Below are 15,104 nucleotides of genomic sequence, written 5' to 3'. Positions count from 1 at the left end.
AGTAACTGTTCCCACTGCACAAGACCCTCAGGATGAACTTCGGCCCTGTGACAGCATCTCAAATGCAACAAAGAGATCACGCTCACATCATTCCTCATCCTCAGCCTCACGCTCATCTGCTCGCTTAAAAATGGAAACAAATCTTGCAATTTTGGCAGCAAAACAAAAAGCATTAATGGAAAAACATGCACTGGATGAAGAGGAGTTGAAGTTACGCAAAAAGAGAGAACAGTTTGCATGGGAAGAAGAAGAATTAAAGCTACGCAAAAGAAGAGAACAGCTTTTACTGGAGAATGAAATCACTGAGGAAATGGCAAAACTAAGTGTTATAAAATCACAAAGCAGTGTTGGCAGTAAATCAAGGTCAAAGGTTTCAGATGGGATGAACTCATACTATGAAAGGACACGCTCAAAACAACAACTTGATGTCAATGCCACTGAATTTGTCCCATCACTGCCAGTTAAACTACAACTCAATGCAACTGAAACCACACAGACAGCGGTGAAGCCTAAAGTCACTCACTTACCTGACATAGAACATCTCCCAGGTCCTTCTTACACGCTCCAACGTTATCTAATGGCTCCTGAAGATCCTGTGACCAATGTTACACAAACTGACGCATCACAAAATGACAGTGTGCTGGACATAATGACAAAACAAAATGAAATTACAACACTCCTAATACAACAACAATGCCTCTCAGCACTCCCAAAAAGGGAAATTCCCATTTTCGATGGTAACCCACTCAAATACCATTTGTTTATTAAAGCTTTTGAAAATGGAGTTGAGCGAAACACCAATAACAACTGTGACAGACTCTACTTTCTTGAACAGTACACCAAAGGGCATGCAAAAGAGCTGGTGAATAGCTGTCAGCACATTGAGTCGGACAGAGGATATGTGAAGGCGAAGGCTCTATTGAAAGAGCACTATGGCAATGAGCAAAAGGTGGCAGCAGCATACATGGAGAGAGCTTTGTCATGGCCCACTATTATAACAGAGGATGTGAGGGCCCTCCAGGAGTATAGCCTCTTCCTGCGTGGATGTTGCAATGCTATGGAGGATGTGCAGTATTTAAATGATCTGGACACGTCCACAAACATGTTGGAAATCATCAAAAAACTGCCCTACAAACTCCGAGACCGCTGGAGGTGCCACGCATGTGACCTGCAGATTTATGGACATTGCCAACTTTGTTGAAAAACAGGTGAAAATCTTAACAGACCCTGTGTTTGGAAACATCCAGGACACTGCTATATCAACCAAACAAATGAAACACAAACCTCACCCACGCTCCAGCATCAGAGGAACCAGCTTCGCTACCACAGTGAATCGTGTGGAGAGAACAGCCCAATCTGTGAACAAAGCCAAGGATACAAAACAACCAGCCAAGAAGATCTGTCCCTGCTGCACTGGAGGACACACATTGGATGTGTGTGCGCGGTTGGAAAAAATGGCACACAAAGAGAAAATTGACTTCCTGAAGGAAAATGGTGCTTGTTTTCGCTGCCTGTGTGTAGGACACATCAGCAAAAATTGCCAAAGGAAGATTTCCTGCTCGAAGTGTGGCCAAAAACACCCGACTGTGCTCCATAAGGACAGTGTGGCAACTACAGCACCAGCTGGGAGAAGCGTCCAGGCTACAGTGGACGGCACCTTGGTTTCCAGTGGGCTTACAGGGGCTGGTGAGATGGATTGCAAGCTTCCTATTGTGCCGGTCCAAGTAAAGGCAAAGAAGGGCAATAAAATCATTCTCACATATGCCTTTTTGGACCAGGGAAGTACTGCAGTGTTCTGTACTGAGAGTCTGAAGCAGAAGCTCAATTTGTCCGGAAAGAGAGCCAACATTCTTCTCAGGACTATGGGACAGGAAAGGGTGGTCAGTAGTTACATCATGCCAGAGCTGGAGGTGGCGGCACTTGAAGATGACAGCTTCATTGAGTTGCCAAAAGCGTATACTCAGTTGTCAATGCCAGTCCACAAAGCAAACATACCCACAAATAAGGATCTGACAAGGTGGCCATATTTAAAACACATCTCCTTACCACAGATTGAGGCTGGAATTGAGTTGCTGATTGGAACAAATGTCCCACGAGCCATGGAACCGCTGGAAGTCATCCGCAGTGAGCATAATAGACCCTACGCTATAAGGACGGTGCTGGGCTGGACGGTAAATGGACCACTGACAGGAAACGGTGGAGAGGCCAATTACTGTGAGCAGCCAGTAACTGTGAACCGTGTGTCCATTGTAAATTTGGATGAACTGTGGCAACAGCAATTTGAGATGGATTTTCCAGAATCTGCTGTGGAGGAACAAGTGGGTCTGTCCAGGGAAGACCTGAGGTTCATGGACATGGTCACAAAGTCGGCCCAACACATCGACGGTCACTACCAGGTTGCCCTGCCAATAAAAAATTCAAACATCAGCATGCCAAATAACAGGAAAATAGTGGAACAGCGTCTATACCATCTGAAGAGGAGGCTCCAGAGGGATCCAGTGTTTTACAGGGAGTATCACACCTTCATTAATGATCTCCTTGGTAAAGGCTATGCTGAAAGAGTTCCTGATGCAGAGCTGGAAAGAAGTGATGGCAGGGTTTGGTACATACCGCACCATGGTGTCTACCACCCGACAAAAGGAAAACTCCGAGTTGTGTTTGATTGCGGTGCCAGTTATAAAGGACAATCTCTGAATGAAGAGCTGTTGCAAGGCCCCGATCTAACCAGCTCACTAATTGGAGTTGTGATCAGGTTCAGGAGGGAACCTGTGGTCATCATGGCTGACATAGAAGCAATGTTTCACCAGGTGCCAGTGCCCCCAGATGACGCTGACCTGCTGCGATTCCTCTGGTGACCACAAGGAGACCTGAGCCAAGCACCATATGAATACAGGATGAAGGTGCACCTTTTCGGAGCTACATCCTCCCCTAGCTGCGCCAACTTTGCCCTTAGGAAATGTGCAGAGGATTTTGGACATGAGTACAAAGAGGAGACGGTGGACAAGCTGCAGCACTGCTTCTATGTGGATGACTGTTTGGTGTCAGTTGCGACAGAGGAGGAAGCACTGACCGTCTGTCATGAGCTCATTTCTCTGTGCGCTAAAGGGGGATTCTGTTTGACCAAGTGGCACAGCAATAGATCTGACGTGCTCAAGGCCATCCCAGAGCCCTACAGAGCTAAAGGCCTGAGGCAGTTGGACCTGGAGCGGGAGTTTGTGCCTTTTGAAAGAGTGCTGGGTGTAGAGTGGTGTATCAAGTCAGACACCTTTAAATTCAAAATTGTATGGAAGGACAGACCACTCAACCGCAGAGGCATCCTTTCTACTGTAAGCTCTATTTATGATCCTCTGGGTATGTTAAGTCCCCTTGTTCTGACAGCAAAAAGGATCTTGAGGGATTTGTGCAGAAGAGGAGTTGGTTGGGATGACCTTATACCAGAGACTGTCTCAAAAGAGTGGCTTAAGTGGATGCAAGGGCTCCACCTGCTGGATAACTTTGAGCTACCCAGATGTCTAAAACCTCTGGAGTTTGGAGATGTTATTACTGCGCAAATACATCATTTCTGTGATGCTTGTGAGGAAGGCTATGGTACAGTCACTTACCTGCTGTTACAGAATGAGCACCTCCAAATGCACAGTGCTTTCATTATGGGAAAAGCTTGTGTTGCCCCACTGAAGACAGTTACAATTCCAAGAATGGAACTGATTGCTGCAACAATGGCCAGCCGCATGGATTTCCTGTGGAAGAAAGAGCTACACATGAGTCTTCAGGAATCTGTGTTTTGGACTGATAGTGTTTCTATGCTGAAATACATTAACAATGAAAGCTCCAGATTCAAGGTGTTTGTTGCCAATCGTGTTTCAGAGATACTGAAATCATCTCACCCTGCTCAGTGGAGGTACGTGGATACAGCTTCAAATCCAGCAGATGCAGCATCCAGAGGGGTCAAAGTGGAGGCATTTCTGAATGACAGACTCTGGTTAACGGGACCTCTGTTTCTTTGCCAACCTGAAACAGAATGGCCTGTGAACCCTGAGCCTGTGAGCCATCTCTCTCAGGACGATCCAGAGGTGAAGAAAAGAGCCCTTGTCAATGCTGTCCAAACTGGAGAGGATCCCACTACTCAACTGGTCCATCATTATTCCTTGTGGATCCGAATAAAAAAAGCTGTGGCATGGTGGCTGAAATATAAGGAATGGTTGTGGTCCTGCAACAGGGAAGGAAAGGGGCTAACAGCCAATCAGAGTGAAGACAGCATACAGCAACAGAAAACGACGGAGCAGGAAAGGTGCATATTTAAAAGCGCAGCTGTCCTGGGAGCTCCCACAGTGGAGGACACTGACAAGGCTGAGCTGGCCATAATTCAGTTTTGCCAGAGGAGAAAGTTTTTAGAGGAGCTCTCGTGTCTGGAAAAGGGACAAACTGTCAAGAAAAGTAGTCAACTGTTCAGGTTGTGTCCAAGGCTGAAGGATGGAGTCTTGCGTGTGGGAGGACGGCTCAGTAAAGCAGCACTGCCTTTGGAGTCTAAGCATCCTATCATTCTGGCAAAAGACCTTCATATTTCTACACTGCTGCTAAGAAATATATATCAAGAGGTAGGACACAGTGGCCGCAACCACATGTTGTCCAAGCTCAGGGAGAAATATTGGATGATAGGAGTAAGTACTGCCATTAGGAGAGTTCTGTCCAAGTGCACCACCTGCAGAAGACTGAACGCCACTCCAGTATACCAACAGATGTCAGACTTGCCCACAGAACGACTCAAGCCTGATGAACCTCCATTCACTTGTGTGGGAGTTGACTATTTTGGACCCTTCGAAGTGAGGAGCAGGAGGAGTACAGTGAAAAGGTATGGTGTCATGTTCACTTGTCTTGCATTGAGAGCTATTCACATCAAGGTGGCACCTTCTCTGGATACTGACTCCTTCATAAATGCACTGAGGCGTTTTATATCCAGAAGAGGACAGGTCCGCGAGCTGCGCACTGACAACGGGACAAATTTTGTGGGAGCAGAACGTGAGCTAAAAACAGCAATTGCACAGTGGAGCCAGGCACAGGTGCATGATGTGTTACTCCAAAAGGGCATTAAGTGGACGTTCAACCCCCCTGCTGGGTCACATCATGGAGGAGTGTGGGAAAGGTTGATCACATCGGTGAGGAAAGTCCTGAACTCCACCCTCAAGGTACAATGCTTGGATGAGGAGGGACTCCACACAGTTCTCTGTGAAGTGGAAGCCATTATTAACAGCAGGCCCATCACCAAGGCCTCCACAGACCCTAACGACCTGGAGGCACTGACACCGAACCATCTGTTATTGCTTAAAAACCAGCCTCCATTACCACCTGGAGAGTTCAGAGCAGCAGACCTGTACGCACAGAGAAGATGGAGACAAGTTCAGTACATATCTGATCTGTTCTGGAAACGCTGGACAAAGGAGTACCTGCCTCTGTTACAGGAACGACAGAGATGGACTGGGGCCCAGAGAAACCTTGTCGCAGGAGATCTAGTTTTGCTTATGGACAGCACTGCACCTCGTAATTCCTGGATTATGGGACGTGTCTTGCAAACCTTTCCGGATCGCAAGGGATTTGTTTGTCAAATTCGGATTAAGACTAGAACCAGTTGCTTGGACAGACCCATATCCAAGGTGTGTCTGTTGCTGGAGAAAGAGGAGGCAGCATGAGGACGTTGCTGACCTTTATAGGGACTTTGGTTTTTTTTGGACTTGAGCTGGAATTTGCACTAGTCGGTCATAGAGATGACCAGAAGAAGGAATATTCGGTGTAATGGATTATTCATGGACTGGATTTTTTTTGGCCTTTGAAATTGATATGATGATTTATTGTGTCTCCTATTGTGTTTTGAAATGTGAATTATTATGTGAGACCTAATAATTAGGGGCTGGTGTGTAGGAGACATACAGGTTGAAGATGAGGAGCACGGTGTGCTTGAGAGTGTGTGTGTTGCAGAGGCGGTGGTTCACGTGGGAGTGAGCATGTGCACGTGCGGAAGTGTGTGTGTAAAGGTGCGCACTCACTTGTGACACAGATGATGAGAGAGACAGGGTTGGGTAGTAGCCGTAATTTTTGTTGACCGCTATCCACTCATTCATTCATCACTTTTTTGTCTGTTTAATCCGCTGGTTTTCATTATTCCATTTATCCATCTTTATTGCGCTGTAATAGCTCTGTGCTGTTCGTTCATAATAAATGTAGCAAAAGCATCTTTGGATCTCAGCGTATCTGTAATCATAGCCTCCTAGCGTGTCACAAATCTGCGAATCGTCACAAATCCGCGAACCTGAGGACCCAACCTCGTACTCTAAGCGGCCAAAAGGTTTTGTCAAGGAAGCCGCAACAGGTGGTGTTTGTGCCTAGGCATTGGGGGAGGGAGGGCGTTATTAGTAGTTCTCCTTCCTTCCAGGGTAATCGCCAGTTGTCGTAGGACCTGGTTGTGTCTCCAAGTATAGCGGCCTTGAGACAAACTGGTTTTGCAGCCAGTGAGGATGTGTCCCAGTGTTGAGGGGTTTCACACAGCGCACAAGAAGGAACTTCTCCAAACCATTGGTTTAGGTTTGTGGTTGTGGGAAGAACATCATATGTGGCTCTGATGATAAAGCTGATTTGGCTTCCTTCCATCTCCCAAAGATCCTTCCATTTGAGCTTACGATATTCCAGGTTTTCCCAGCTGGTCCATTGGCCCTGTTTGGACTGCGAGACTGCCTTTGCACATCTGTCTGCCTCCTCTTGTTGCCACACCTGAGCCAACACCAGATTTCTCCTCTGGGTCGATGTTGCCTTGTGCCATGTGGGTCGACTTCCCAAGTCCAAACCCACCTCTTCCATGCTGCACCTGTCCTACAATGTCTCCATGCCTGAGAGCAGATTTTGCTTGCTGTTCAGTTCAGTTCCAATCCAGTTCACAACCAGAACAGCAGCGACAATTCCAAGTCTGACTGGGTTTTCTCACAGATCCCCACAAAACAGGTCCAATATACTTTCAGATTTTTACTCTCTGACATACATCACAATGTTGATGCTGAGATAAAATATTGTGCAGCCCTAGTCTGTGCCTCAATCAGCTCCACAGTCAGGGCTCTACAGTGATGGGTGCTACTAATCAAGCTTGTTAGGGTGACAGTGACTGAGGAATTGTTTTTCTTGATTGGATGAGGTGAACCAGGGGGAAGGTCATCATCATTTAAACTGAGAGCAGAATATATGAAATTAGCCAAGAGGTGTGGGACAGGATATGAAGTAATCTTACTTTTTTAATCAGCAGAACCAACAGGTTCAGGTTGTGTGTGTGTGTGTCTGTGTGAGTTTTACCGTTACAGGCAGCAGCTAAGTTTAGGGTTTTTTGTTGTGGATGTTTTCATCAAAGCGAGGACTTCAGGCTAACTACCAATTATTTAGTAATCAAATGTTTTTCCATGGCAGGTGAACTTACCCTGCCTGGCATCCTCTTTGAGCTGACTAACAGATATTGCACATAGGTGAAAGTCGGTATAAGAAATCAATAAGCAGCTTTTATGTGTAATTAAGCGCTTTCTTTAAGGAGTAAAGACTGGATGTGCTGAATACTGCTGTCGGTGTGAATGGTAATGAGGTGGAATTGGAAAAGAGGATGATTACTGAGGTAGATATCTGGTGTGGAGAAGTGGAGTGCAGATGGCTGACAAACAAGTTGAGGGCTTTAAATGAACATTAGCCAGTCCAGTGGATGTGACTGCAGAGACAGGTAACAACTCTGAAGCTGCCACCGGCTGCTTCAGAGTTGTAACCATGTGCTTACTATGTTGTTACCATGTGCTTGAATTCTGTGATCAGTGTGGTTGATTGGTCTCTCTGGTCTGATCAAAGGCTGGGTGGGCCACCACCTGCATTTACAGGCTCTCTATATACAGCGGGGTGCACTGTATTCAACAGGCAAGGGTAATTTGTTACAGTAAAATATTGATTCAAGCAGTAACAGAGAAATATTATGCAATGCTTCTAATGCTTCTAATACCAAAATTAAGTGTTAATTCTTTTTTTCAAGAATGTATCCACCCCTCTAGAGTTCCCCCAGTTCACCAGAGAAAAATATCTCATGTAGAAAAAATGTTTGCGCAAAATGCCCAAATAACTTATTTGGACCAGGAAAAGGTGGATGGAATAGAGTAGATGTTTTGCAGCATTTATCTGAGGGCATTTGCACAAATCATAGTGGATGATAGCATTTGTGTGTATCATGTTTTATTGCTGTTTAAATGCCCACTATATGACAAACACATGCCCAGTAGTTGTTCTATATGGACAGAATTAATTAAAACATCCTGGCCAGAGAAGAAAATTCTGGTTGGGAAGCAGAGGGAATTAGCACAAGTAATCTGCAGAAACAGAATTCACGCTCACACTCAGCTAACTGTGAGAGGCAATGTAGCTCACAAGCAGGAGAGACAAGCTGAGGAGGAGTGTTAAATATTGTAATATAAGTGGGTGATTTGAATACATTGTCGTAACTACTGCACATGAGTACATTAATAGGCCCGATCTGTGGTGAGGATTATACTGACAATTTATTTATCAGACCTCATATTCAAATGTATATATTGCATTAATAAAGATAACTGTGTGGCAGTTCATGTGCAAAAGCCAATCAGTTTAACACATGTACAACAAGTGACAATGTGTGGATTCAATGATAAAGGGCTCTATTTAAACGATCTATGGCACATGGTGCAAATGCGCCCAGAGTTAAAATTTGCTGGATAATCTGAAGGAAAAGTGAGGTGTACAGCGCAAAGGTTTTTTATTTATTGTCTGAATTAGTCATGGCCATTCCCTTTGAGAGCCAGCTGCACCAGGACCTGGAGCATGTTAACAGTGGCACTCGTCGTCTCTAAGAGACAGATGTGGTCCTCTGCTGTTGGACCCTCTGTATCTGCCATTTCACACTCATCTGTCCCGTCAACAACTGTTTGCGTATGTGCAAAAGGAACAGCTGCTAACTTGATTGGTTATTTAAAACTCCTGACTCACTGACAGGATCAGTTAGTATTTGATGTTAATTAATGTTCTGTGTTCTTCCACACATCTAAAGGTCACACACACTATTCAGATTCATACAGTAAAATAGTTTGTCAGTAGCAGCTGCCTCCTGAGGAATCCTTAGATTGTGTCTAAGAAATTTTTCAAAAAAGTTACATTTTCTTTCCTCTGGAGAGTTTCCTCAGCTTTTAGTTTTGCTACTTAAATGTGCGATGATATCTGTTGCAGTGACATTACTGTGCGCATGGAAATGTTTGAAATAACTGAAAGCATCCCTGTAATGGCCGTTTGTCCAAAATCAATTTAACTAAAACTTATCAAAATCAAAAAGGACCACTTTGGTATTATGCGGGTGAATCGTACGCAGGCATGTCATAATGTCCAGTCAAAGCTCTTATTTTCTTCTTCATGATTTATTTTACCCAAAACAAGCAAGCAAAACAATAAAACAAACACATTTTGTTTCCTGCGTGCCTCTCTTGCGCTGGTAAAAAAAACCATGTGCCCACCCAGATGCATTCTGGTCCTCCACCTACATTCATCCCTATATAATCTCTGGTGCCCAGTGCTACCCAATTTACAAAGAAACAAAAAACTAAATAAGCTAAACAAAATAATAATATTTACCTCAAATTACTAGTAATAGAAAATAATGTCATGAATTGAATCAAAATAAAACTACACTAATCAAACATTATCAATAACAAACAAATAACCAAATAGCTCCAACAATCCCCTCCTATCATAAAACCAGAGTGTATACGTGTTGTGATCTGCCTGTGTGTAGGTGATTCTTACTGTCTGAATAATGCGCTCTTTGAATAGCAGGAAAAACACTGCACCTTTGACCTTAAACCAGCTTATTGTTTGTCTACACTGCAGTCACTTTCCGCTGCCTCAGGACATCAGTGCATTATCAGTGTGCCTAACTGGACCTCACTTTAAGACCAACATTTGGCTTTCAACCAACAGGGACAGTGGGTGTAAAAATGACAACCGTGTCAGTCTGAAATGAGCAATGACACCTGCTCTGAGGTAAGCATGTGTCATTGTTCGTTGTAGCTCAGGAGGTAGAGCGCATCGTCTAGTAATCGGAAGGTTGCTGGCTGGAATCCCCAGCTCCTCCAGCGGCATGTCAAAGAATCCTTGAGCAAGTTACTAAACCCCAAATCCTCCTGATGAGCAGTTGGCTGTTGCATGGCAGCCTCTGCCATCAGTGTGTCACTTTGACGAGTATTGTAAAGCCCTTTGAGCGGGCAGCAGACTGAAAAAGCGCTATAGAAATGCTAGTCCATTTAATTGTCATTTTACAACACAGGGCTGTCCAACAAAATGTAAGTTGTAGTCCTTTTATGGCACACATGAAAAAGAACATTTTTTGAGGGTGAGTTCATGAGGAATGAAGCTGCTCTGTTGTCTGCTGGTATGGCAGCAGGGTGAATTGACGGTGCTGACATGGATGTGGTCACAGGAAAAGAAAAAAAAAAGAGTAATTTCTGTGATGCAGATTTAAGGAACATGTTTCATTTGGAATAACACAATATGTGTACTACAATGACAGGACCAGAGTGAACTGTTATATTCTACCATTGACCTTTTATGGTTATATAATGAAGCTGATGAATGAGTTCAGCTACATTCTCTGTAATCCTTCGATATCAATGTTTTGCCGAGTGAAATAGAAACTCGTAGTGACTGGTAGTGTAAAGTCCAATAGCCTGTTTGGGCTGGTGAGCCCAAAAGATAATCTCCAAACCTCTCTATGTTTATCTCTCCCTCTCTGTGCATGTGTGTATGTGTGTGTGCACGGCCCCTCAGATCCCCCCAGCAGGTCCAGGAATTGATCAGCCCCCCTGTGTGAGCCCTCACACTGGGTAAGGAAAATGAGTCCAGACCTGCTGTGACCTTTGGGTCATCCATCAGTCTCCTTCCTCCAACTCCATCTCACCCTCCTCCTCCTCCATCACTGTGTGCTGTGAGATGTAGGGATGACACCCAGCAGGGCCTCTTTTATCTCCCCCCATTCCTCAATCCTCCCTCGACTCCCTTTGTGCTTCTCTTACACACACTGCAATCCTTTCCTCATCTCTCCATCATCCGTGGCTACTTTCTCCATTTTCTCTCTGTCATCACACACTCTGTGGTTGTGTTAAGATTCTCCTTGCTTCACTTTTATCCGTCACACGAACAGACTCAGCTAGCACTTTGGTAGAAAATTATTTGTACGCAGTGACACAGAGTTAATGCTCAACTTTCAAGTGAGCATGTCAAATGGGCCAGAGGTGTGTCATGTTTCTGTGTATGTGCATGCATGTGCGTCCTGACAGGGAGGCTACTGGGCGTGCCAGGGGTCGGTCCATTCACATGCTGTATTTATTTGCTGCTCCTGTCATTCACCACTGGAGACTCATTATTGACATGCCTATCATGGTTAGAAATACACTACTCACAATAAGTTAGGGATATTGTGAGAGACGCAATGGACTTCATACATACGGTGTTTGTTTCACTTCAGAGAGTTTTGGGATAGGGAGGCAATTGTATTTGGGTGATAGACACACCTCATTTTGTGTTTTCCACGTAATGGTCTCACTGTGTACAGTATGCCTTACATATTTGGGCCAATACCAAAAAACTAAAAGACAACCCTTTTCAATGTGGCATCAATTTCAACATTCTGTGGGTATAAAAAGCTGGTATTGTCAGGAGGTCATTCCAAGTTCATCATTCAAACAGCCATGAACACACGACGTCACTTAACTGACGAGCAGCGCCACCTGGCCATAGCGCGCCTTCGGGTCGGTGGCAGGCAGTCAGATGTTGCTCGTGAACTTGGTGTGTCTCAAAGTGTCATCAGCAGACTTGCATCAAGACACAGAACTACTGGCAGAGTTCGTGACAGACCCAGGAGTGGAGCCCCACGAGTGACAGACCGCAACGATGACCAGTACCTAAGGACCTATGCACTCAGACATCGTCATGCAACTGCCACACAGCTGCAGGCCCAGTTACGAGATGTGAGGGGTACTAGGGTTTCCAGACAAACCATTCGAAACCGACTCCACCGCTTTGGCTTGAATGCCAGACGACCGTTGCAGGTGACTCCACTGACACCAAGACACTGCCGTGAACGTTTGCAGTGGGCACAAGACCATGTGACCTGGACAATGCAGCAGTGGTCTACCGTCCTGTTCACTGATGAGTGTCGGGTCACCTTGCACAGAAATGATGGTCGTCAGCGTTGCTGGAGAAGGCGAGGTGAGCGATACGCCGAGGTCAACATGGTCCCCAGGGTTCCCTTTGGTGGAGGAGGTGCAACAGTCTGGGCAGGCATCACCAGTCAGCGCAAAACAGATTTGGTTATTGTAGATGGCTCAGTCACTGCACGTTCTTACCTCAGAGACATCATAGAACCCATCATCATCCCCCAATTCCGCCAGCACATCCCCAACTTTCTGTTCATGGATGATAATGCTCCACCACATCGTGCCAGAATTGTCACAGCTCGACTTCAGGATGTCGGAGTGCCTCATATGGTATGGCCAGCGTTGTTCCCTGACCTGAACCCCATAGCGCACGTCTGGGACCAGCTGAAGCAGAGACTGGATGATCGTACCCCACCCCCACGTGACCTGGCAGAACTGCGTGTAGCACTTGTGGAGGAGTGGAACGCATTGCCTCAGAACAACATCATGAGGCTAGTGAGGAGCATGAGACGTTGCTGTCAAGCTGTCATTGCGGCAAATGGTGGAAACACCCGCTACTGACATTGTCAATTTTTGTTATTTGGGGCTATCCTTGTTATTGTCTAAATTTTGGGGGTAATAAATATTAAACTAATGATAATGGTGTTTCTTCTCATTTATTATTAGTAATATCAAAGGGAACTTTTACTTATTTCATTAAAATTCAGACCAAATAGGAAAAGCACTCATGTAAATAATAGAATAGAATAGAATAGAATTACTTTAATGATCCCAGACTAACAATATCCCTAACTTACAGTGAGTAGTGTATTTCTGTGCAACGTCTCTGTGCATGTTTGTGTGTCTTTGTAGAGACCTGTGTGCATGTGTGTGAATGTCAGGGTGTTTCTCAGCCTGGCCTTGCCTCAATGCGACTCTAGTGCAGCCATGCAGAACCACCTGACAGCTCCCTTTCCTCCTCTGCTTCCTCTTGTCCTCAGCTCCTCTTCTCTGTCTTCCCTTCTCCCCCTTGGCTTTGTGGCAACATCATGAATAAGGAAACTGGACACAGTTAAAAAATTATTGTGGGTCTTTTATTCTCCAACTAAACTTTATAAAAGAGCAGCACTGACACTGCAATTTTGAGGATTTGAGGTTATCAGTATATAACAAAGAAAATATTTCCCTCACTCTGAACATCACCCTGACAGTAAACATCAACTCAAGCTTATGAACTTCAAACAATTATTTCTGTGTCCTAGACATTTGCTCTAGTGACAAGACAATAGACCATAGACAGTGGTGGCTCTTTTCTCACTCCCGTGTGCAGCCCGCAGGATGAGTCCCACACCTTGACCTCAGTGCACTCTATCTCCCCACATGTCATGCAAACAGTTATGTAAACAGCTTACACAGTGATGATATTGTTCATAGACAGCAGTGTTTGGTTTTGTCCACAGTGTGTTGAAGCTATCACACACCTAATTCATAATACCAATCTACATTAATCGGCAAAAACACAAAAACTCCCTCTATGAACCCAACTGTTAGCTAAATCGTCATCTTATGTGCTGATACTCGTGTAACCCACCTGACAGGTAAGTGCACATTAGTTTCGCTGGCAAAGTAATAAGAAGGAATCGGACACCACAATGAGTAAAAGGAACACACTGTTAAGTTTAAGCAAAATACTGTATTAAACACACATAAGAAAATAAACAGTTTACAAATACTGCCGGCTGTTCGTTTTATTCTCTTTTGAAATGTCTTTTAACTGGGTGCCCCCTTAATAAAATGAAATAGAATGTCTTTTTCAAAAATAAAAAATGTTCACTTGAATGGTCCTCGGAAATCCTTCCCCACAACCCTACCACGCTGGCAGGACAGAAGATGAAGAATGGGAAGGCCTCTCCTTAATCCAGATGCTCACACGGGTAGCTCACCATCTCCCTGGTCAAGGAGAGAATCACTCCAAATCCAGGCCCAGACTCTCAGGGTATCCAAAAAACCCAGCCTGTATAACATAACAGGGCTGATATATAAATCTGTTCAACCTTCTCTTAACTGTACAGTTTAATTGTATCAACATCAATGTATGATACAAATTTTCACTGTTAACTTATTAAAAGATAACTGCTGCATTGCAATATTAACCACATGAAATGTCAACTTCACTGTTTTATAGTGAAAACAAAATCATGAAATTACTAATAAACAATCAGGAACTCATGTGCAAATGATTATAAAACCACTCACAGTTCATCACTGAATACTCAAATTGGATTAAGTTGAGTAAGAAAATGTAACATAAATGTGACATGAATTTCTTGTCACAATACTACGGAAGAGGATTAGAGCCACATGTGAATTTTGTTTTTAGTTCTGACTTTTTTCTCAGAATTCTGAGAAAATAGAATTACTTTAATGATCCCAGACTGGGAAATTATTTTGTTACAGCAGTAGTGGGTCAGCAAATAAAACACTTAAAACACATAAATAGAATCCAATATATACATAGTGTATATATACAGTGCACAGTGTGCTATAAACAATAATAATATATACAACAAAACAAAATATGCAAAATATACTATAACAATAATAATATATACAACAAAACAGTAGAGAGACCAGAGTTCTCTGTCAGGCAGAGGTGAGAGAGTTATTATATAAAGTGATGGATTGTGGCAGGAAAGATTTCCTGTATCTGTTGCTTCGACAGCGAAGCTGAAGCAGCCTTCCGGAGAAGGTGCTCTGCTGTCTGACCAGTGTGAGTTGGAGAGGGTGGAGAGGATTATCCATGATGGATAACAGTTTTTTCAGTGTCCTCCTCTCCACCACAGCCTCCAGAGTGTCCTGTTTGCAGCCAATCACAGAGCCAGCCTT

At 44.3% G+C, this 15,104-nt stretch overlaps 1 protein-coding gene across 3 annotated transcripts in view; it reads left to right on the top strand.

Moving 5' to 3' along the window:
• The window catches only part of LOC115570877 (RNA binding protein fox-1 homolog 3-like), a 1,044,539-nt gene that overhangs the window by 66,603 nt on the left and 962,832 nt on the right, over positions 1–15,104 (top strand). Inside the window, exon 2 of one of the 3 annotated variants that reach the window (XM_030399653.1) lies at positions 10,852–10,907. The exons of the other annotated variants lie outside the window; for them this stretch is intronic. The gene's annotated coding sequence lies outside the window, so the exon portion shown is untranslated. The remainder of the gene's footprint in view (positions 1–10,851; positions 10,908–15,104) is intronic. 3 annotated transcript variants of the gene reach the window in all.

Source organism: Sparus aurata, chromosome 20 (genome assembly GCF_900880675.1).
Source record: "Sparus aurata chromosome 20, fSpaAur1.1, whole genome shotgun sequence".
Classification (NCBI taxonomy): domain Eukaryota; kingdom Metazoa; phylum Chordata; class Actinopteri; order Spariformes; family Sparidae; genus Sparus; species Sparus aurata.
The sequence above is the reverse complement of the archived record's forward strand: the minus strand, read 5'-3'. Positions and strand labels throughout refer to the sequence as shown.